The sequence below is a fragment of the Tamandua tetradactyla genome, chromosome 5 (assembly GCF_023851605.1).
Source record: "Tamandua tetradactyla isolate mTamTet1 chromosome 5, mTamTet1.pri, whole genome shotgun sequence".
Classification (NCBI taxonomy): Eukaryota; Metazoa; Chordata; class Mammalia; order Pilosa; family Myrmecophagidae; genus Tamandua; species Tamandua tetradactyla.
Genome location: NC_135331.1, coordinates 142,562,636 through 142,584,729, shown reverse-complemented (window position 1 = coordinate 142,584,729; position 22,094 = coordinate 142,562,636). Strand labels below are relative to the sequence as shown.

The following is a 22,094-nucleotide window of genomic DNA, read 5'->3' as shown; positions in this document are numbered from 1 at the left end:
TTGTCCCACTGATTATCCCTACAAATAGAAGTTCTTGCATGAACTACTTCAGAGGTATGGATCTTGTACAAAGAGTGTATAATATTGGGGTATAGGGAGAAAACTGCTTTTGCATTCTATCAGTTATGTTCAACAGGAAGGTATCAACAGTTCCACAGCAATACCAGGGGTAAATAATGGGGAGGGAGGAATGAAAGTTAAAGGGAGGATTAGATTTTCTATTTGGTATTTACAAGTTATTTTTATCCTGGGAGCAATGAAAAGCGTTTAAAATTGAAAGTGTTGATGATTATACCACTAAGTGAGTTAATGTGAGATATGGACTGTGGACTTTGGACATTATACATGATGTGTATTATCATGTGGACATACATTTCATAATTTACTGTATGACTGTCTGTGAATATGTCTTTCAGAAGAATGTGGAGCAACCATAAATTTCTGAAGTGCAAAAGGCATGACCCAGAGACTTTGTATCTCGAAGTCACACATGATATAAGAATAGAACCAACACATAAACAGTTTTGAACAGTTTTCAGAGTTGAGTAAGGATTACTTACAGTGTTTTTTTAGTTCCATACATACGTACATGGTTTTTTAGCTGTACTTTTAATTTTCTTTCTTTGTTTTTTTTGGCAAGGGCAGGCACTAGGAATTGAACCCGGGTCTCCAGCAGGGCAGGCGAGAATTCTGCCCCTGAGCCACCATTGCACTGCCCTATTCTTTTAATTTTTAATTAGTTTCCCTAATAGTGGTTTCTTCAAGAAGTGTTTAAGGAAACAGTGTACCCCAAATTTTTAAGCTTAGAATTTTTTATCTGTTGGTTTTGTTTTTACATCACAGTGTGGCTGGGCAAAAGGCTTTGGGCCATCTTTTTTTTCTTTAGAGCTTTATAGATGCTCTACTGTCCTTTGAAATTGAGTGTTGCTGTAGAGAAATCTGAAACCAACAAGATTTTTCCTTCACTTAAAGTTTTATCTTTTTGTTTGGCTACCCAAAGAATTCTTTATGTTGGATTTTGTATGAATTTTTCTAGCCCTTGTTTCTCAGCCAATGGAAAAGGTGAATGTGGTGTTTTTTGTAATACAAAGACCTTTCTCTGCTGCCACAGAATCAGATTATTTTATACAAATATGACTGGTTCATACGCATCTTGGTTTTTGAAATCAAACTGATCTTATGAGGCCTTTTACTACTAGCTAGTATACGCTTTTCCAGCCCTTGAAAACAAAAGGCTTACGTTTGCATTTTATTGTTTCCCTCCTTTTTAAAAGAGTTGTAAGTATATATAACATAAAATTTACATTTTAACCATTTTTAAATGTACAATTCGGTGGCATCAAGTACATTCATACCATTGTGTAACCATCGCTATTTCCAGGACTTTTTAATCATCCCAAACAGAAATACTGTACTTATTAAACAAAGCACCCCATTCCCCCAATCATTATTTTGATTAATATCTCTGTGAATTTGTTTATTCTAAATATTTTGTATTAGAGAAATCAACTTTGTCGTTTTATATCTAGTTTATTTCACTTAGCATAATATTTTCAAGTTTCATCCATGTTGTAGCATGTGTCAGAACATTATTTCTTTTTATGGCTGAATAATCCATTGAATATATATTCAGCGTTTTGTTTATCCATTCATCTGTGAATGGGCACTTGGGTTGTTTCCTCATTTGGCTATTGTAAATAATGCTATTATGAAAATTTGTGTACAGGTATCTGGGATTGGAATTACTGGGTCATCTGGTAATTCCATGTTTAATTTTTGAGGAAATGGCAGGCTTTTTTTTTTATTAGAGAAGTTATAGGCTTACAGAAAAATCATGGAGAAAATACAGAGTTCCCATATACCCTCCCTATTATTAGTATTTTACATTAGTGTTATATCTTTGTTAGAATTGATGAAACAAATAACTTGACTACTAACTATAGTGCATAGTTTGCATTAGGGTTCATTGTGTTGTACAGTCCTCTGGTTTCTTTGTGTATTTTGGGATTTTGTTTTGTTGCAAACTGGGCATTTTGAGTTTTATAGAGTGGTAACTCTAGAAATCCAGTTCTCCCATTCTTCAGGGATTGCTGATTTTTGCTTGTTGAGGGCTAGTGCTGCCTGTAATTTTCTTAACTGCTTTCACAGTGTGTATATTACTTGGTGTGTATTGTTGGTGAATTTAAGTTCTGTTATTTCTGCATCCAGCCAATTATCTGACAAAGATTTCATTAAATGCCTGCCTTCACAAAGTACCTTATTCCTCAATGATAGATTAGATTTATTTTTAATTATTATTTGGAAAAAAAATATTCTCCTTTTAGAACTTCCAATAGATGCTACTAGTGGATGCTGCAGCGGCCTGAGATGGTTGAAACCAAAGTGAGTGTTTGCACTGGTCCCTCAGGGCAACACCAGAACAACTAAATTTCGCAACCCCCAAGTTTTGAAGGAAAAGGTTCCCACTGCTTGATTGGCACCATGGTGGAACTGAAGAATTGACGATGGTTGCTGGTTAGCACACACAGCTAATTGGTGAAAGATTAGCAGCCATTCCTTTCATCAAGTACTCCCCTTTTTGTTGTAAGTGTCCAGTAAGGTTCTAGAGGAGCAAAATAGTTTATTCCAGTTACTCATTCTAGCTCTATGATTGATTCAGTAGAAGAACCCAACCCCTAGATCCCTACTCTCATTCTGGATTATGCCTCCCTCATGCTTGAAGAATGTATTTTTATTGGTTTTATTATCTTCTGTCACTAAATCTGCTTGCCTCTACATTCTTTCTTCCTACAGTAACTTTTTTTAATTAGAGAATTTGTAGATTTGTAGAAAAATCATTCGAAAAATAGAGTTCCTGTATTACTGTCTAACAGACTCATTGTTAACATCTTGTGTTAATGTAGTTAATTTGTTTACTGCACTAAGAATATTATCATTAAAAGAATATTGTAATTGTACTATTTACAGTAGTCTGTGGTTTACATTAGGGTTTCCTGCTTGTGTTATTGTGCTGGTTTGAAAGGAAGTATGCCCCCTAAGAAAAGCCATGTTTTGATATAAATCCCGTTTCTTAAAGGTAGAATAATCCCTATTCAGTACTGTATATTTGAAACTGTAATGAGATCATCTCCCTGGTTGATGTGATTTAGTCAAGAATGGTTGTTAAACTGGATTAGGGGATGGCATGTCTCCACCAATTTGAGTGGGTCTAGATTGGTTTACTGGAGTCCTATAAAAGAGGAAACATTTTGGAGAGAGAGATTCAGAGAGAGCAGAGAATGCTGCAGCACCACAAAGCAGAGAGTCTACGAGCCAGCAACTTTTGGAGATGAAGAAGGAAAATGCCTCCTGGGGAGCTTCATGAAATCAGAAGCCAGGAGAGAAAACTAGCAGATGACGATGCCATGTTCGCCATGTGCACTTCCAGCTGAGAGAGAAGCCCTGACTGTGTTTGCCATGTGCCTTCTCACTTGAGAAAGAAACCCTGAACTTCATCGGCCTTCTTGAACCAAGGTATCTTTCCCCAGATGCCTTTGATTGGACATTTCTATAGACTTGTTTTAATTGGGACATTTTCTCGACCTTAGAACTGTAAACTAGCAGCTCATTAAATTCCCCTTTTTAAAAGCCATTCCTTTTCTGGTATATTGCACTCCGGCAGCTAGCAAACCAGAGCAGTTATACAGTCATTGTTTTTTTTTTTTTTTAATTTTTTATTCTGGTAGCATATAGAACCTAAAATTTCCCCCCTTTAACCAAATTCAAATATGTGACTCAGTGCTAATAATAACATTCACTGTGTTGTGCTACCATCAACACTATCCATTACCAAAACTTTTCTTTCATTCCAAATAGAAATTCTGTACAACTGAAGCATTAATTCCCCATTCCCTACCCACACCCTGGCTACTAATAACTTATATTCTAGTTTCTGACTACATGAATTTTCTTAATTCTAATTATCTCTTATCAGTGAGATCATCAAATATTTATCCGTTTGTGCCTGGCTTATTTCACTTAACCCTGGGAGTCATGTCCCCTGTTGTCAGGGAGACTTTTGCCTCTAAATTTCATGACCCATGTAGGGTGGATGTTAATAATTCTCCTTGCGGAGTTGCACTTAAGACAGAGGCCACATTTGAGCAACTGAAGAGGTTTCCTTGAAGCAACTCTTAGGCATAATTGTACGTAGTCTTAGTTTCTCCACTACAGAACTATGTTTCATAAGAGAAAGCTTCAAAATCAAGGGCTTGGCCTATTTTCTTGGGAGTCCCTAATGTTTGAGAGCGTACCAGAGTACCAGGGGTTTCCCATATGGGAAAATTTAATATTTCCATATTTTTTTCTCCAGTCCTACAAGGGACTCTACCAATACTATTTCATTATCAGCCCACCGTAGTCTGGGATGGCTCTGGATATTACATTAAGCTATACAGAATTACAAGGCCATGTTCCCATTCTGGGTGCCACGTGTTTGGTTTGTCTAAATGAGTTATATAGACAGGTTTATTAGATTGGGTGTTAAAGAAAATTTAGGTTCTAGACACAATAAACCTCTCTGCCTTTGGTCTTATATAGTAGGTGAAGCTCTAGAGTATATACACTATCATTGCCCTGTATCCTGATTTACTTTATTCCCAACCTAATTGGACTCATTTTTATCTCTAATTGAAGTCTGAGCTCCTTTTTGGCTACTTAACTGTTATTGTATGTAGCAATGCTGATTTCAGAGCTGCAGAACTCCAGCTCTGAATCTTAGGTATCGTAGAGGTAGTCAAAGTTCCAGGGAAATACCAGCTTATACACATATAGCTCAGTGTCTCAGAATCTAGAAATACACTTGAAATTTTGGACTAAGTATGGCTGTTAAAAATCTTAAAATCTAGGATCCAATATTCTTGCAAGTATTTTCTGAAAGAAGACAGTATCGTCTTTGACCCTGTGTTTGGTAAAACTTCCAGTAAGAAATATGCCAGAAATGGAGTGACTTTTAAAAAGGGAATTTTTTGTATTGCAAGTTTACAGTTCTAAAGCCATGAAAGTGTCCAAATTAAGGCACCAACAGGAGGTTACCTTCACTGAAGAAAGGCTGATGCTGTCTGGAACACCTCTGTCAGCTGGGAAGGCATGTGGCTGGCGTCTGCTTGTTCTTGTTCCCATTTCCATTGCTTCGAGATTCTGATGCTAATGGTTTCCTCTCTAAGTGCCTGTGGGCATTCACTTAGCTCCTCTGGGACAGAACTGTGGGTTCTGGCTTGCTTAGACTCTCATGGGAAGGCACATGTCGACATCTGGTGGGCTTGATTTATGTCTAGGCATTTACTCTCTTAGCATTCCAAGCATCTCCAAACATCTGTGTCTCTGTGAGCTTGGAGGCAACTATTCTTCAAGCATCTGCATCTCAAAGTCTCCTGTCTACTCTGAGCTTTCTCCACAATGTTTCCTTTTTTAAAGGATTCCAGTAAGCTAATCAAGACCTACCCTGAATGGGTGGAGTCACATCTCTGTGTAATCAGAAGACCACATGCACAGTTGAGCACTCAACAGCTTTGTGAAGATATTTTGTTCAAAAAAGTTTCCACCCTACAATATTGAATCAGGATGAAAAGAAACAGCTGCCTCTCACAAGATTGGGTCAGGATTAAAACATAGGTTTTCTGGGATAAACAATAATTTCAAACCAGCACAGGCCCTGTATTCCGATTTACTTTAGTCCTAATGAAGTCTGTTTCATTCCTGTATTTAGCTGAAATTTGACCTCTTTGTTAGCTTCTTTAATAGTTATATGAAGTAAAGCTGACTTTCAGGGCTACAGAATTCTTAACTCTGAGGCTCAGATGTCACACAGATACCCAAAGTTCCAAGGAAATACCGTGTTTTACAAAAGGAGCACACCATCTCAGGATTTAAAAACAATGCTTAACACTTAGAAATAGATGTGACAGCTATAAGAGGTTGCAATCTAGGAATCTTTACATTGTGCCTTATTGAACATCCTGTACTCTTTCGTCATTGGTTGCCCAATCTCTTCTCACTCTCAATCCCCTGATAACCTGTGCTCTTGAATACAATTCTCAAAGAATGCTAATTATAGTTTGTTTAAAATGCAATTTTATTAAGATATATTATTTATTCACATACCATATAATCATCCAAATTTTTCAGTCAGTGATTCGGAGTATCATGGATAGTGGTACATTCATCATCACAGTTGATTTTTGAACATTTCATTACTCCCAAAATAAAACATAAAAATAAGAATAAAAGTAAAAAAGAACACCCTTAACATCCTATACCTCTCTCCCTCATTTTATTTATTTAGTCTTTTTTTGTTTTGTTTTTTTCATCTGTCCATAACTGGATAAAGCGAGTGCAGTCACACCTTAAAAGTTCTTTACTTATTTAGTCATCTTCAAGAATCTAGGCTGTTGGATAACAGTGCAATAGTATTTGGTATCTCCCTCTAGCTATTCCAGTACCCTAAAACTGAAAAGAGATATCTATACTGCTTATAAGAATAATTGAAGTCTCTCAGCCACTGAAATTTTACTATGTTTCATTTCTTTCCCCCCCTTTTGTCAAGAAATCTTCCTCAATCCCACGATGCCAGGGCCAGCCTCATCCCTGGGGATCATTTCCCATGTTACCAGGGAGATTTACATCCCTGGGAGTCATGTCCCTCTTAGGGGGTTGACAGTGAATTCACCTGCTGAGTTGGCTTAGAGAGAGATGTCACATCTGAGCAGAGAGGAGGTTCTCTGAAGGTGGCTGTTAGACATAATCATAAGTAGGCTTAGCTTCTCTTTTTTTTTTTTTTTTTTTTTTTTTTTTAAAGGAAAGACAGAGAGAAGGAAGGAAGGATAGAAGGAAGGAAGGAAGGAAGAAAGGGAAACATTTTTAAACATTTTCTTGTTTTATTGTATTCTGTTTCTCCGTTTTTGTTACATGGGCTGGGGCCGGGAATCGAACCGAGGTCCTCCGGCATAGCAGGCAAGCACTTTGCCCGCTGAGCCACCGCGGCCCGCCCAATAGGCTTAGCTTCTCTTTTACAGGAATAAGTTTCATTTAAGTACAAGTCTCAAGACAAAGGGCCTACCTTTGTCACCATAATCTATATGAAGACATTTCCTTTTCTTCCATGTAGACTCCATATGCCTTCTCCAAGCCCCTCTCTTGTTGACACATTTAGTTTTGCCATTAAGCCTTTGTTACATTCAGTGGAAGCATATTACTTATGTTACTGTTGACTATAGACCCTACCTTCCACTAATTGTACTTTAACCTTTATACCTTTCATTTTCAGTGCCTTGCTGTGTTGACATTCATTTGTTCTTCCTCATGCAAAAACGTTTTTATATTTGTACATTTTTAAAAATTTAGTTATTAATTAAAAAAATTAACAAATGAAGTAAAAATTAACATAGATAATCAGTAATTCACAATATCATCACTTATTTGCATATTCATCATTTCTTAGAACATTTGCATCCATTCAGAAAAAGAAATAAAAGATGATAGAAAAAGAAATAAAACAAAAATAGAAAAAAAAATTATACCCACCATACCCCTTTACCCCTCATTTTCACTGATCACTAGTGTTTCAAACTAAATTTATTTTAACATTTGTTCCCTCTATTATTTATTTTTATTCCATATATTCTACTCGTCTGTTGACAAGGTAGATAAAAGGAGCATCAGACACAAGGTTTTCACAATCGCAGAGTCACATTGTGAAAGCTATTTCATTATTCAATCATCTTGAAGAAACATGGCTACTGGAACACAGCTCTACATTTTCAGGCAGTTCCCTCCAGCTTCTCCCTTACATCTTGAATAACAAGGTGATGATATCTACTCAATGCGTAAGAATAACCTCCAGGATAACCTCTCTACTCTGTTCGGAATCTCTCAGCCATTGCCACTTTGTCTCATTTCACTCTTCCCCCTTTTGGGGAAAGAAGATTTTCTCAATCCCTTGATGCTCAGTTTCAACTCATTCTAGGGTTTTTCTCAGTCCCTTGATGCTGAGTCTCGGCTCATTCTAGGATTTCTGTCCCACGTTACCAGGAAGGTCCACACCCCCAGGAGTCATGTCCCATGTAGACAGGGGGTGGTGAGATTGCTTGTTGTGTTGGCTGGAGGGAGGCCACATCTGAGCAACAAAAGAGGCTCTCTTGGGGGTGACTCTTAGGCCTAAATTTTGAGTAGACTTGACCTATCCTTTGTGGGGTTAAGTTTCATATGAACAAACCCCAAGACTGGGGGCTCAGCTTTGGTGGTCCTATATTTGTACATTTAATCACAGCATTGTCCACTGTAGGCACTCCTCAGTTTTACTATCTCAGTCTTTATCCTCTGTCTTTCCTTCTGGCTTCATATATACCTAGAGCCCTTCTCCCTCAACCATACTCACATTCAGCTTCATTCAGTGTACTTATATTATCATGCTACAATCAGGTAGTATTGTGCTATCCATTAAGTACCTGAAACTGTTGAATTGTGTTCCACTAGACTTGATTCTTGAAGAAGACCATATAACTATGTAGCTTTTAAAGTATGAATATGTGATTGTGAACATCTTGTGTCTGATGCTTTTTTCATCCAGATATGGTTTCTTGAGGAACCTCCATACTGCCTTCTAGAGCAGTTGTATCATTGTACATTCCCACTAACAGTGGATACATGTGCCTCTTTCTCCACATCCTCTTGTCCTTTTCTGTTTTTTTGATAATGATCATTTTAGTGGGTGTCAGATGATATCTCTTTGTGGTTATGATTTGCATTTCTCTAATAGCCAGTGAGGTTGAGCATCTTTTCATATGTTTTTTTATTTTTGTTTCTTTTCATGGGCAGGCACTGGGAATCAAACCCGGGTCTCCATTGTGGCATGCAAAAACTATGCCATTGAGCCACCGTTGTACTGCTCTCATTTATTTTTGAGCCATTTGTATTTCCTCTTCTGAAAAACGTCTGTCCAGTATTTTGCCCATTTTAAAATTGGACTGTTAGTCTTTTTGTTGTTGAGTTGTAGAACCTCTTTATATTCTGAATATTAAACCCTTACAACAGATGTGGTTTCCAAATATAGTCTCCTATTGCGTAGGCTACCTTTTTACTTTCCTGACAGATTCCTTTGATGTGAAAAAGTGTTTCAGTTTGAGGATATCCCATTTTTCTATTTCCTTTTTTATTGCTTGTCCTTTGGTGTAAGGTCTAGGAAACCACCTTCTTTTTAACAAGATTTATAAGATATTTCCCTATATTTTCTTCTAGAAGTTTTATGGTCTAATGTTTAAGTCTTTGATTCATTTTAAGTTAATTTTTTGTATAAGTTCTGAAATAGGGGTCCTCTTATTCTTTTGGGTATGGATCTCCAGTATTCCAGACACTGTTTATTGAAGAGGCTGCACCGTCCCATTTGAGATCACTTGACCTCCTTATCCAAAGATCAATTGTCTGTAGATGAGAGGGTCTATTTCTGAACACATAGCTCAATTCCATTGGTCAGTATATCTCTCTTTATGCCAGTACTATGCTGTTTTGACCACTGTACCTTTGTGTTATACTTTTAATATCATGTAGTTTGAGATTTCCCACTTCATTTTTATTTCTCAATATATTTTCAACTATTTGGAGTACTTTACCCTTTCAAACAAGTAAGTTGTTGGAATTTCAGTTGGTGTTGTATTACATGGATAAATCAGTTTGGGTACAACTGGCATCTTAACGATATTTGTTCTTCCAGTCCATGAACACAGTATATCTGTCCATTTATTTAGGTCTTCTTTGATTCTTTTCACATTTTCTTATAGTTTTCTGTGTATAGGTCTTTTGTGGCCTTGGTTATACTTATTCTTAAATATTTAATTGTTTTGGTTGCTATTGTAAGTTGAATTATTTTCTTGTTTTCTTTCTCAGATTGCTCATTATTAGTGTGTAGAAACATGACTGATTTTTGGCTGCCACTTTGCTGTACTCATTTACTAGCTCTAGTAACTTGTGGTAGATTTTTCAAGATTTTCGACATGTAGTAACATGTTATGTGCAAACAGTGGAAGTTTTACTTCTTCCTTTCCTATTTGGAAGCCTTTTTTTTTTTCCTCTTGTCTAATTGTTATAGCTAGTACTTTCAGCACTATGTTGAAAAACAGTGGTGACACTGAATGTCCTTGTCTGGTTCCTGATCTCAGAGGGAAAGCTTTCAGTTTCTCCCCATTGAGTATGATGCTAGCTGTGTGTTTTAATTTGGACTTGTTAGGTAAACCTAGCAAAAGTCCCTCAATTTTATTGATTTTCTCAAATCTGCTCTTTGTTTTGTTGGTTTTCTGTATTGTTTTCATGTTCTCAATTTCATTTATTTCTGCTGTAATCTTAGTTATTTCTTTCCTTCTGTTTGCTTTGGGATTAGTTTCCTGTTCTTTCTGTACTTCCTCCAGTTGAATAGTTAATTCCTTGATTTTTTCTCTTCCTTCTTTTTTTTAAATGCAGTTTTATTGAAATATATTCACATGCTATATAAACATCCAAAGTGTACAATCAGTGGTTCATAGTGTCATTGCATAGTTGTGCATTCAGCACCACAAATTTTAAACATTTTCATTACTCCAAGAATATATATAGAAGAATAAAAATAGAAGTGTACAAAATGCTGGAGACCTGGGTTTCATTCTTGGTGTCTGCCCATGGGGAAAAAAAAAAGAGCGTGCAGGAACACCCAGAACAGCCCATGTCCCTTGTTCTAGTTTGCTAGCTGCTGGAATACAATATACCAGAAATGCAGTGGCTTTTAAAAAGGGGAATTTATAAGTTGCAAGTTTATACTTCAAAAGCTGAGTAAATGTCCCAATTAAAACAAGTCTATAGAAATGTCCATTCTAAGGTATCCAGGGAAATATACCTTGGTTCAGGAAGTCTGATGACGTTCAGCATTTCTCGCTCAGCTGGGAGGGCACAGGGTAAACATGGTGGTGTCTGCTGGCTTTCTGTCCAGGCCTCTTGCTTCCAGAAGTTCCCTGGGAGGCGTTTTCCCTCTTCATCTCCAAAAGTCACTGGCTCCGATGCCTGCCCATGCAAAAAAAAAAAAAAAAAAAAAAAAATCACTGGCTGGTGGATTCTCTGCTTCGTGGTTCTGCAGCATTCTGAAGCTTTCTCCAAAATAATCCCTTTACAGGATTCCAGTAAACTAATCAAGACCCATGTAGAATGGGTAGAGACATGTCCTCATCTAATCAAGTTTAATACCCACATGATTGAGCCATACCCCTGTGGAGATAATCCAGCTCTACATTTTCAGGCAGTTCCCTCCAGCCTCTCTGTTACGCCTTAACTAAATGCGTAATTATTTTAATTCTAATTAAATTCTAATGCATAAGAATAACCTCCAGGATAACCTCTCAACTCTGTTTGGAATCTCTCAGCCATTTTATTTTGTCTTATTTCTCTCTTCCCCCTTTCGGTTCAGAAGGATTTCTCAATTGCTTGGTGCTGAGTCCCAGCTCATTCTAGGATTTCTGTCCCATAATGCCTGGAAGGTTCAGAGCCCTGGGAATCATGTCCCACATAGAGAGGGGAAGGACAGTGAGTTTGCTTGTCGTGTTGAGCAACAAAACATCTGAGCAACAAAAGAGGTTCTCTTGGGGGTGACTCTTAGGCCTAATTTTAAGTAGGCTTAGCCTATCCTTTGTGGGTTTAAGTTCATTTGAACAACCCCCAAGATTGAGGGCTCAGCTTATTGCTTTGGTTATCCCCACTGCTTGTGAGAATATCAAGAATTCTCCACTTGGGGAAGTTGAATTTTACCCCTTTCCCACCATTCCCCCAAGGGGACTTTGCAAATAATTTTTTATTCACTGTGTAAATCCATTTGGGATTTATCGAGGCATCATTCTGGACAAACCTATAAGATCTCATGCCCTACTCAAGGTTCCATTTATGGTGTTCAATTAAGCTGTCCACATAAGTTATATTAGGAAACGCACTAGTCAAAATATAAGTTTTGTACCAAATAAACATTTTTTGCTTTAGTCTCGCACATAAGTTAAAGTTTTAAAATATTAATTACCATCTATTTTCAACACCCTGCATTCCTTATGCAAAACGTTTTTAAATTTGTACATTTAGTCACTATCATTGTACACTCTAGGCATGCCTAGATTATACCATCTCAGTCTTTATTGTGTATCTTTCCTTCTGATTTCATTTGTGCCCTAGGCCTCCTCCTGTCATTCTCACATTCAGCTTCATTCAGTGTTCTAATATTATTGTATTGCAGTTGGATAGTATTGTGCTATCCATTTCTGAATTTTTACAATCAGTCCTGTTGCACAATCTGTATCTATCCCTTCAGCTCCAATTACCCTATATCTACCCTATCTCCTGATGGTCTCTGTTACCAACTGAAATTCATTCACTAATGTTAGTTCATATCAGTGAGACCATACAGTATTTGCCCTTTTATTTCTGGCTAATCTCACTTAGCCTAATGTCCTTAAGGTCCATCCATGTCATTAAATATTTCATAACTTTATTCTGTTTTACAGCTGCATAATATTCCATCATATGTACATACTATAGCTTGTTTAGCCACTTGTCTGTTGATGGACATTTGGGCTGTTTCCATCTTTTGGCAGTTGTAAATAATGCTGCTATAAACGTTGGTGTGCAAATATATCCATTTGTGTTCTTGCTTTCGTGTCCTCTAAGTAGATACGTAGCAGTGGTATTGCTGGGTCATATGGCAGTTCTATACTTCACTTCCTGAGAAGCCACCATACTGCTTTCCACAGCGGATGTACCATTTGACATTTTCACCAACTGTACCTCATTCTCCATACCCTCTCCAGCAGTTGTTGTTTTCTGTTTTATTGTTAATGATCATTCTGGTGGGTGTGAGATTCTATCTTATTGTGGTTTTGATTTGGATTTCCCTAATAGCGAGGGAAATTGAGCATCTTTTCATGTGCCTTTTGGCCATTTGTATTTCCTCGTCTGAGAAAAGTCTGTTCAAGTCTTTTGCCCATTTTGTAATTGGGTTGTTTGTCTTTTATTGTTGAGTTGAACAATCTCTTTATATATTCTGGGTATTAGACCTTTATCTGATACATCGTTTCCCAGTATTGTCTCACATTTGTAGGCTGTCTTTTTAGTTTCTTGGCGAAGTTCTTTGATGCACAAAAGTGTTTAATATTGAGGAGTTCCCATTTTTAAATTTTTTTCTTCAGTGCTCATGCTTTGGGTGTAAGGTCTAGAAAACTTCATAGATTCATAAGATATTTCCCTGCATTTTCTTCTAACAGTTTTATAGTCTTAGATCTAATATTTAGGGCTTTGATCCATTTTGAGTTAATTTTTGTATAGGGTGTGAGATATGGCTCCTCTTTCATTCTTTTGCATGTGGATATCCAGTTCTCTAGGCACCTTTTGTTGAAGAGAATGTTCTGTCCCAAGTGAGTTAGCTTGACTGCATTATCAAAGATCAGTTGTCCATAGATGAGGGGGTCTATATCTGAACACTCTATTCTGTTCCATTGGTCAGCATATGTGTCTTTATGTCAATACCATTCTGTTTTGACCACTGTAGCTTCATAATATATCTTAAAGTCAGGTAGCGTGAGATCACCGACTTCATTTTTCTTTCTCAGGATACTTTTAGCTGTTTGGGGCATGCTGCCCTTCCAGATAAATTTGGTTATTGGTTTTTCTGTTTCTGAAAAGTAAGTTTTTGGGATTTTAATTGGTATTGCATTGAATCTGTAAATCAGTTTAGGTAGACTTCACATCTCACTGTATTTAGTCTTCCAATCCATGAACACTGTGTGGCCTTCCATTTATTTAGGACTTCTGTGATTTCTTAAGACAATTTCTTGTAGTTTTCTTTGTATAGGTCTTTTATATCTTTAGTTAAATTTATTCCTAAATTAGGAATAAATTAGCAAAATTAGGAATTAGCAAAATCCTAATTCCTAAATTAGGAATAAATTAGGAATCAATTAATTGATTGATTAGGTGTATCAATTAATTGATTTCTTTTTGTTGCAGTTGTAAATGAAATTTTTTCTTGATTTCCTCCTCAGATTGTTCATTAGTAGTGTATAGAAACACTACAGAATTTTGAATGTTGATCTTGTAACCTGCCACTTTGTTGTACTCATTTATTAGCTCTAGTAGTTTTGCTGTGGATTTTTCAGGGTTTTCAACATAGAGTATCATATCATCTACAGTGAGAATTTTACTTCTTCCTTTCGAATTTTGATGCTTTGTATTTCTTTTTCTTGTCTAATTGCTCTGGCTAGAACTTCCAACACAATGTTGAATAACAGTGGTGGTAGTGGACATCCTTGTCTTGTTCCTGATTTTTGGGGGAAAGTTTTCAGTTTTTCCCCATTGAGGATGATATTAGCTGTGGGTTTTTCATATATTCCCTTTATCACTTTAAGGAAGTTCCCTTCTATTCCTATCCTTTGAAGTGTTTTCATCGAGAAAGGATGTTGAATTTTGTCAAATGCCTTTTCTGCATCAGTCAATGATCATGTGGTTTTTCTGCTTTGATTTGTTAATATGGTGTATCACATTAATTGATTTCTTTTGTTGAACCGTCCTTGCATACTTGGGATGAGTCCTAGTTGGTGATGGTGTATAATTCTTTTATTGTGCTGTTGGATTCAATTTGTAAGAATTTTGTTGAGGATTTTTGCATCTATAGTCACTAGAGAGATTGGTCTGTAGTTTTCTTTTCTTGTAATATCTTTGTCTGGCTTTGGTATGAGGATGATGTTGGATCCATAGAATGAGTTAGGTAGCTTTCCCTCCTCTTCAATTTTTTTTCTGAAAAGTTTGAGCAGTATTGGTACTAATTCTATTTTGAATGTTTGGTAGACTTCACATGTGAAGCCATCTGGTCCTGAACTTCTCTTGTTGGGGAGCTTAATGATTGATTCAGTTCTTTACTTGTGATTGGTTTGTTGAGGTCATCTCTCTTCTTGAGTCAGTGTTGGTTGTTCATGCCTTTCTAGGAAGTTGTCCATTTCATCTACTTTTTGAGTTTATTAGCATAAAGTTGTTCATAGTATCCTCTGGTTACTTCCTTTATTTCTGTGGGGTCAGTGGTAATGTCTCTTCTTCCATTTCTGATTTTATTTGTTTGCATCCTCTCTTCAACTTTGCTAAGGGTTCATCAATCTTACAGATTTTCTCATAGAACCAACTTCTGGTTTTGTGGATTTTCTTGATTGTTTTCATGTTCTTAATCTCATTTATTTGTGCTCTAATCTTCATTATTTCTTTCCTTTTGCTTGCTTTGGGATTAATTTGCTGTTCTTTCTCTAGTTCTTCCAAGTAGACAGTTAATTCCTTGATTTTTTTCTTTCTTATTTTTTGATATAGGCATTTAGGGCAGTAAACTTCCCTCTTAGCACTGCCTTTGCTGCATCCCATAAATTTTGATATATCATGTTTTCATTTTCATTTGTCTCAAGGTATTTACTGATTTCTCTCTTGTAATTTCTTCCTTGATCCACTGGTTATTTAAGAGTGTGTTGTTGAGCCTCCAGATGTGTTCTAGTTTGCTAGCTGTCAGAATGCAATATACCGGGAACGGAATGGCTTTTAACAAGAATTTAGTTTACAGTTCCAAGGCTGAGAAAATGTCCCAATTAAAACAAGTCCATAGACATGTCCAATTTAAGGCATCCAGGGAATGATACCTTGGTTCAAGAAGGCCAATGATGTTCAACATTTTCCCTCAGCTGGAAGGGCACGTGGCGAACATGGCAGCGTCTGCAGGCTTTCATGTGGCTCTACCAAAAAGGATTCTCTCCAAAATGTTTGCTCTTTTAAAGGATTCCAGCAAGCAACTCCACCTTCAGTGGGTGGAGACACACCTCTGTGGAAATCATCTAATCAAAAGTTACCACCCACAATTGGGTGGGTCACATCTTCATAGAAACAGTCAAAATGCTCCCACCCAGCAATATTGAATGAGGATCAAAGGGCATGGCTTTTCTGGCCTCCACCACAGATTCAGATTGGCACAATATATTTGTGAATTTTCTGGCATTCTGTCTATTATTGATTTCCAACTTCATTCCATTATGAGCTGAGAAAGTTTGGTTCACAGTACCTGTCATCAGAATGTTTTCTGTACAGTTCTCTTTGGGCTCCAGAGTCAGCATCCTTGAGAGCTGAGTGAGCATTGAACAACCTGCCTAAAACTGCAGAGGCAGAACTTTCTCACAGTAAGGCCAGATTAGATAAGGTGCATACAGGCTGGACCTCATTTCACAGGAGACCAAGGGGCCGTGCCTCAAAGGTTATTCTGATGTGGTTTTGCCAACAGTGAGAGGCCTGCTTCTGGGCCCCAACAACCTCTATTTGGATCTGTTCTATTTGGGGTATGCTGTACCTCTTGGATCTGTAATTTTAAGTCTTTCATATGAGTTGGGAAATTTTCAGTGATAATTTTCTCCATTAGTTTTTCTCCTCCTTTTTCCTTTTCTTCTCCTTCTGGGGCACCCACAACACGTATTTTCATGTGCTTCATGTTGTCATTCACTTCCTTGAGTCCCTGCTCATATTTTTCTGTTCTTTTCCCTGTATTTTCTTGAGCTTGTTGGATTTCAGATGTTCCATCCTCCAGTTCACTAATCATATCTTCTGCCTCTTGAAATCTGACATTGTAGGCTTCCATTGTTTTTTTTTTTCATCTCTTCTGTTGTGCCTTTCATTCCCATAAGTTCTGCGGTTTGTTTTTTCAGACTTTCAATTTCTTCTTTTTGTTCATTCCTTGCCTTCTTTATATCCTCCCTCAATTCATTGATTTTTTTTAAATGTTTTTTATTAATTATGAAATTTAACAAACCAAATAAAACATTAATATATAATCAGTAATTCACAATATCATCACTGAGTTGCATATTCATCATTTCTTAGAACATTTGCATCAATTCAGAAAAAGAAATAAAAAGACAATAGAAAAATAAAATGAAAACTGAAAAGAAAAAAAAAAGATTATACCCTACATACCCCTTACCCCTCGCTTTCATTGATCACTAGCATTTCAAACTAAATTTATTTTAGCATTTTTCCCCGTTATTTATTTTTATTCCATATGTTCTACTCGTTTGTTGACAAGGTAGATAAAAGGAGCATCAGACACAAGGTTTTCACAATCACACAGTCACATTGTGAAAGCTATATCATTATTCAATCAACCTCAAGAAACATGGCTACTGGAACACAGCTCTACATTTTCAGGCAGTTCCCTCCTGAAACTGCCTCTCCATTACATCTTGAATAACAAGGTAATATCTACTCAATGCGTAAGAATAACCTCCAGGATAACCTCTCGACTCTGTTTGGAATCTCTCAGCCATTGCCACTTTGTCTCATTTCACTCTTCCCCCTTTTGTTTGAGAAGGTTTTCTCAATCCCTTGATGCTGAGTCTCAGCTCATTCAGGATTTCTGTCCCACATTGCCAGGAAGGTCCACACCCCTGGGAGTCATATCCCAAGTAGACAGGGGGAGGGTGGTGAGATTGCTTGTTGTGTTGGCTGGAGAGAGAGGCCACGTCTAAGCAACGAAAACGGCTCTCTTTGGGGTGACTCTTAGGCCTAAATTTTGAGTAGACTTGACCTATCCTTTGTGGGGTTAAGTTTCATATGAACAAACCCCAAGACTGGGGGGCTCAGCCTATAGCTTTGGTTGTCCATGCTGCTTGTGAGAATAATTGATACGATTTTTTGATGACGTTTTCCTTGTTTGTTCGAACATTCTGAATTAATTGTTTCAATTCCTGTATCTTATTTGAATTGTTGGTTTGTTTCTTTGACTGGGCTCTATCTTCAGTTTTCCTTGTATGATTTGTTATTTTTTGCTGGCGTCTAGGCATTTAATTACTTTAATTAGCTTATTCTGGAGATTGTTTTCACTTTTTTTACCTAGGATTTTCTTGCTGATGACCTTGTCTATCTGTTCTTTGACATTCAGTTCAGCTTATTCTAGTCCTCTAGTTTAGGTTTTGTGTAACAAATCAGAATTTTTCAGTTCTTGTTTTCTTGTTTCTTGCCCTGTCTGTATGGTGCCTCCCCCGCCCACCACCTTAGAAGGGTCTACTTAGGTATTATAGGCCCCAGCCAGATTTTCCTGACCAAACTGGCCTCCTCTCAGGAGAAAAGAGTCACCTGCATCAGTTTTCTCTGAGGGTGAGACCCAGCAGTTTGAAAGGCTTTCCTGTGAAGTTTCTGGACTCTGTAGTTTTCCTATCCTGTCCAAAAGGCTTTCCTGTGAAGTTTCTGGACTCTGTAGTTTTCCTATCCTGTCCAGTATGTGGTGTTTTCTGCCTGCGGGTCCCACCAGCATAATGTGATGTGTTGCCTTTAACTTCAGCAGACTCTCCCTGCTGGAGGCATGGTTGAGACAGAGGAGAGGTTGTAGGCTGGCTTTAATTGCTTCAATTTTCCAGACCCTGGGGTCTGAATTCCTTGAGGGAGGAATTCCACCTGAGCTGGGCCCCACTCCTCTCCTGGAAAAGTCACAGGCTCCAGACAAACAGTAAAACAATCTCAATTCTGCCTATACCTGTGGCAATTGGAGCCTGAAAAGTCTTCCAGCTGTATCTAAAGAGTAGTCAAGGTATAAAAACACAACCACAAAAAGAAGATTCTTTTTCAGAGCAGGAACCTGTTCCTTGGGTTTGCCGGTGAAGAGGTTAAGTTGGTACGTTGCTCTATTTATCTCCAGGTCCTATGTGCCCCCTTCTTTCCTTTGGGGCCCAGACCTTTTCAGATAAAAAAAAACCTGTTTTTTTTCTTTTCTTTTTCTGTTAGCCCTGCCGCCTCTGTGCCAGGGCAAAAACCAGTGACTTCTGCTTTTACTCAAGGTTCAGCTGAGCTGTGGCCTATTTTTAGTAGTCAGAATTTGTGAATTAATTCCATAATTAGAGCTTCGTTGCACTCAGCCCCTGCTGCTGGTAAAGTCCCTTTCCTTTCCCCTCTGGAAAGTAGCTTGTTGGGGAGGGGCGCCTGCCTCCGCGTCTTGGGGATATCATGATTCTTGGTGGGCTTGCAGCCAGTCCAGCTGGTCCAGATTGGGGTACGCTGTGTGTCCAGTCACTGACGTGGCCCCAGCAGTAGTTCTGTACTGTTTCTGGCTATTTATTAGCTGCTCTGGAGGATAAACTAAATCCCATACCTCGCTAAGCCGCTGTCTTGGCTCGCCTCCCCCATTATTCTTTCTGCCGTTTTCCATTCTTTTCTCCTTCTAGGACATATGTATAATTGTTAAGTTCATGTTGTCATTTAGTTCCCTGAGGAACTAAATCCTAAATGTGTAGGATTTCAGATGTTCTGTCTAGTTCACTAATTTTTTCTTCTGCCTCTTCACATCTGCTGTTTTAAGTCTCCGTTGTGTTTTGTTTGTTTGTTTCTTTGTTTGTTTATGTGCAGGCACTGGGAGTTGAACCCAGGTCTCTCCTGCATGGCAGGTGAGAACTCTGCTGTTGAGGCATCATGGCCCGCCTTCCTTCGTGTTTTTAATTTCTTCTTTTATGTCTTTCATTCCCATTAGTTCTGTCATTTGTTTTTTCAAGTTTTCAAATTCTTCTTTATGGTCACCCAGTGTCTTCTTTGTATCCTTTTTATTGGTTCATATTGTCCTTCACCTCATTGATTGTATTTTTGAATTGATTTAGCATATTTGATTACACATTAATTAGTTGTTTCAAGTCCTGTGTCTCCTTTGAAGTGATAATTTGTTCCTTTCACTGGATCATATCTTTGTTTTTCCTAGTATGACTTTTAAGTTTTGGTTTGCTTCTTAGTCTCTGATTGCCTTGATTTATTTATTTTCAAGGTTGTTTTCACTCATTTGCTTAGAGTTTTCTTGTTCTCTATTTTTTGGTCTTCAGTTCAATTTATTCTAGATCTCTAACATAGCTTCTATTTAATTGTTCAGAATTTTCAGCTCTTGTTTTTCTGGTTCTTGCCCTGCCTGAATGGAACTTTTTGATGTTGTTGTTATGTTCTCCCCAGATAACATCATCCATTATCAGATTTACACAGAAAAGGCAGGCCCGGGTCTCAGGAGGAGCATATACTCAGTATTAAGTCTCCCTTGGGATGAGAACCTGCAGGTTGTTAGAGATTCCTGTGAAGGCTCTAGACTCTGTGCTTTTCCTGTCCTTCCCAGTAGGTGGTGGTTGTCAGTCTGTAACTCTTCACTGGCATAATGTGGTGCCATCCCTTTAATTCTAAATGGATTTTGTAGCAGCCAGGGGTGTGGTTGAGACAGAGGCTGACATGGAAGTAGGACTTTGGGCTTATCCTCTGGGATCTGAATTCTCTGATTGAGAATTGAAGGGTTTATCCCCCTTGAAGATGAGCCCTTTAGGGAATTAATGCCTTCACATGTTACTTTCACTCTCAGACCTATCTTAACTATCTATCTAACTTAACCTCCCTTGCCTGGACCAGGGTTGACAACTGAAAATGCCTAAGGCTTTCTCTGAGGTATTTAAAATAAATAAATGAAAAACAATTCCTTTTCAGAGCTAGTCGCCATCCCTCAAGGTTTGCCTGTCAAGAGCCAGAGTTAGTACCTGTTTTTTTGTGTCTTGGGTACAGCCCTTTTCCAGCTGGGCTGACTTTAAAAGTCTGTTTTTTGTTTTTTTCATCAGCCCCACCTCCTTTCTGCCTGGAGAAACTTCAGGATTCCTTTCCTGATTGCTCTCAGTTTATCTGTGCTTAGAGCTTGTGTTCATCAGACCACATTTGTTATTTAAAACTGCAATTGCATCTTGGCTAGGCTGCTCTACCTTGCTTCCAGAGAGGCCTCTTTGTCCCAGAGAAGTGTTTCTGATTGAACCTGCCATGCCAGTGGGAGAGGGGCACCAACATCTGGCTTTTGGAGGCTTTACTCACAGTTCTGTGGTCTGATCTTGGCCCTTCCACTGGTTCCACACTTGTGTACAATGTGTGTCCAGTTACAGAGTTTCCCAAACAGTTGTTCCAGACAGTTCCTTGCTGTTTACTAGCTGCTCTAGAGGACAAACTAAGTTCCACACCTTGCTATGCCGCCGTCTTACCCCACCTTCCCTACAGTTAATTTATATTAGTGAGACCACACAATGTTTGTCTTTTCGTTTCTGGCTTATTTCACTCAACGTAATGTCCTCAGGGTTCATTTACCTAGTTGCGTGCCTCACAACTTCATTTCTTCCTGCAGCCACTCAGTATTGTCTTATGTATATACCACAGTTCACCTTTCCCTTGAACAGTTGATGTACGCTTAGGCCTCCTCCATCCATTGCAAATTGTGAATTATCCAGCCATAAACACCATCGTGTTCCTGTTTTCATTTCTTCCAAGTATATACCTAATAACTGGGTTGCAGGATCATATGGCAACTCTACTTAGGTTCTGGTAGAACCACCACGTGTGCCTTCTAGAGGAGCTGCACCATTCTACTTTCTTAATAACAGTGAATAATTATCTCTCTCTCTCTCCACATCTTCTCCAGCACTTGTATTTTTCTGTTTATTTTATTTTATTTTTTAATTTTTTTTATTAATCAAAAAAAAAGAAAAGAAATTAACACAACATTTAGAAATCATTCCATTCTACAAATGCACTCAGTAATTCTTAGTATCATCACATAGATGTATGATCATCATTTCTTAGTACATTTGCATCGATTTAGGAAAAGAACTAGCAAAACAGCAGAAAAAGATATAGAATGTTAATATAGAGAAGAGAATTAAAATAATAATACTAATAATATATATATATATATAAAAAGGAAAAAGAAAAAACAACAACAAAAGATACAAACACACAAACAAACAAACAAAAAACCATATTTCAGGTGCAGCTTCATTCAGTGTTCCAACCTAGTTACATTACACTTAGGTATTATTGTGCTGTCCATTTTTGAGTTTTTGTATCTAGTCCTGTTGCACAGTCTGTATCCCTTCAGCTCCAATTACCCATTATCTTACCCTGTTTCTAACTCCTGCTGGTCTCTGTTACCAATGATATATTCCAAGCTGATTCTCGAATGTCGGTTCACATCAGTGGGACCTTACAGTATTTGTCCTTTAGTT

General features: G+C 37.8%; 1 protein-coding gene across 4 annotated transcripts in view; it reads left to right on the top strand.

The window, feature by feature from the left end:
* Positions 1–22,094, top strand: part of SNX14 (sorting nexin 14) — a 136,077-nt gene that overhangs the window by 5,971 nt on the left and 108,012 nt on the right. The window lies entirely within an intron of this gene.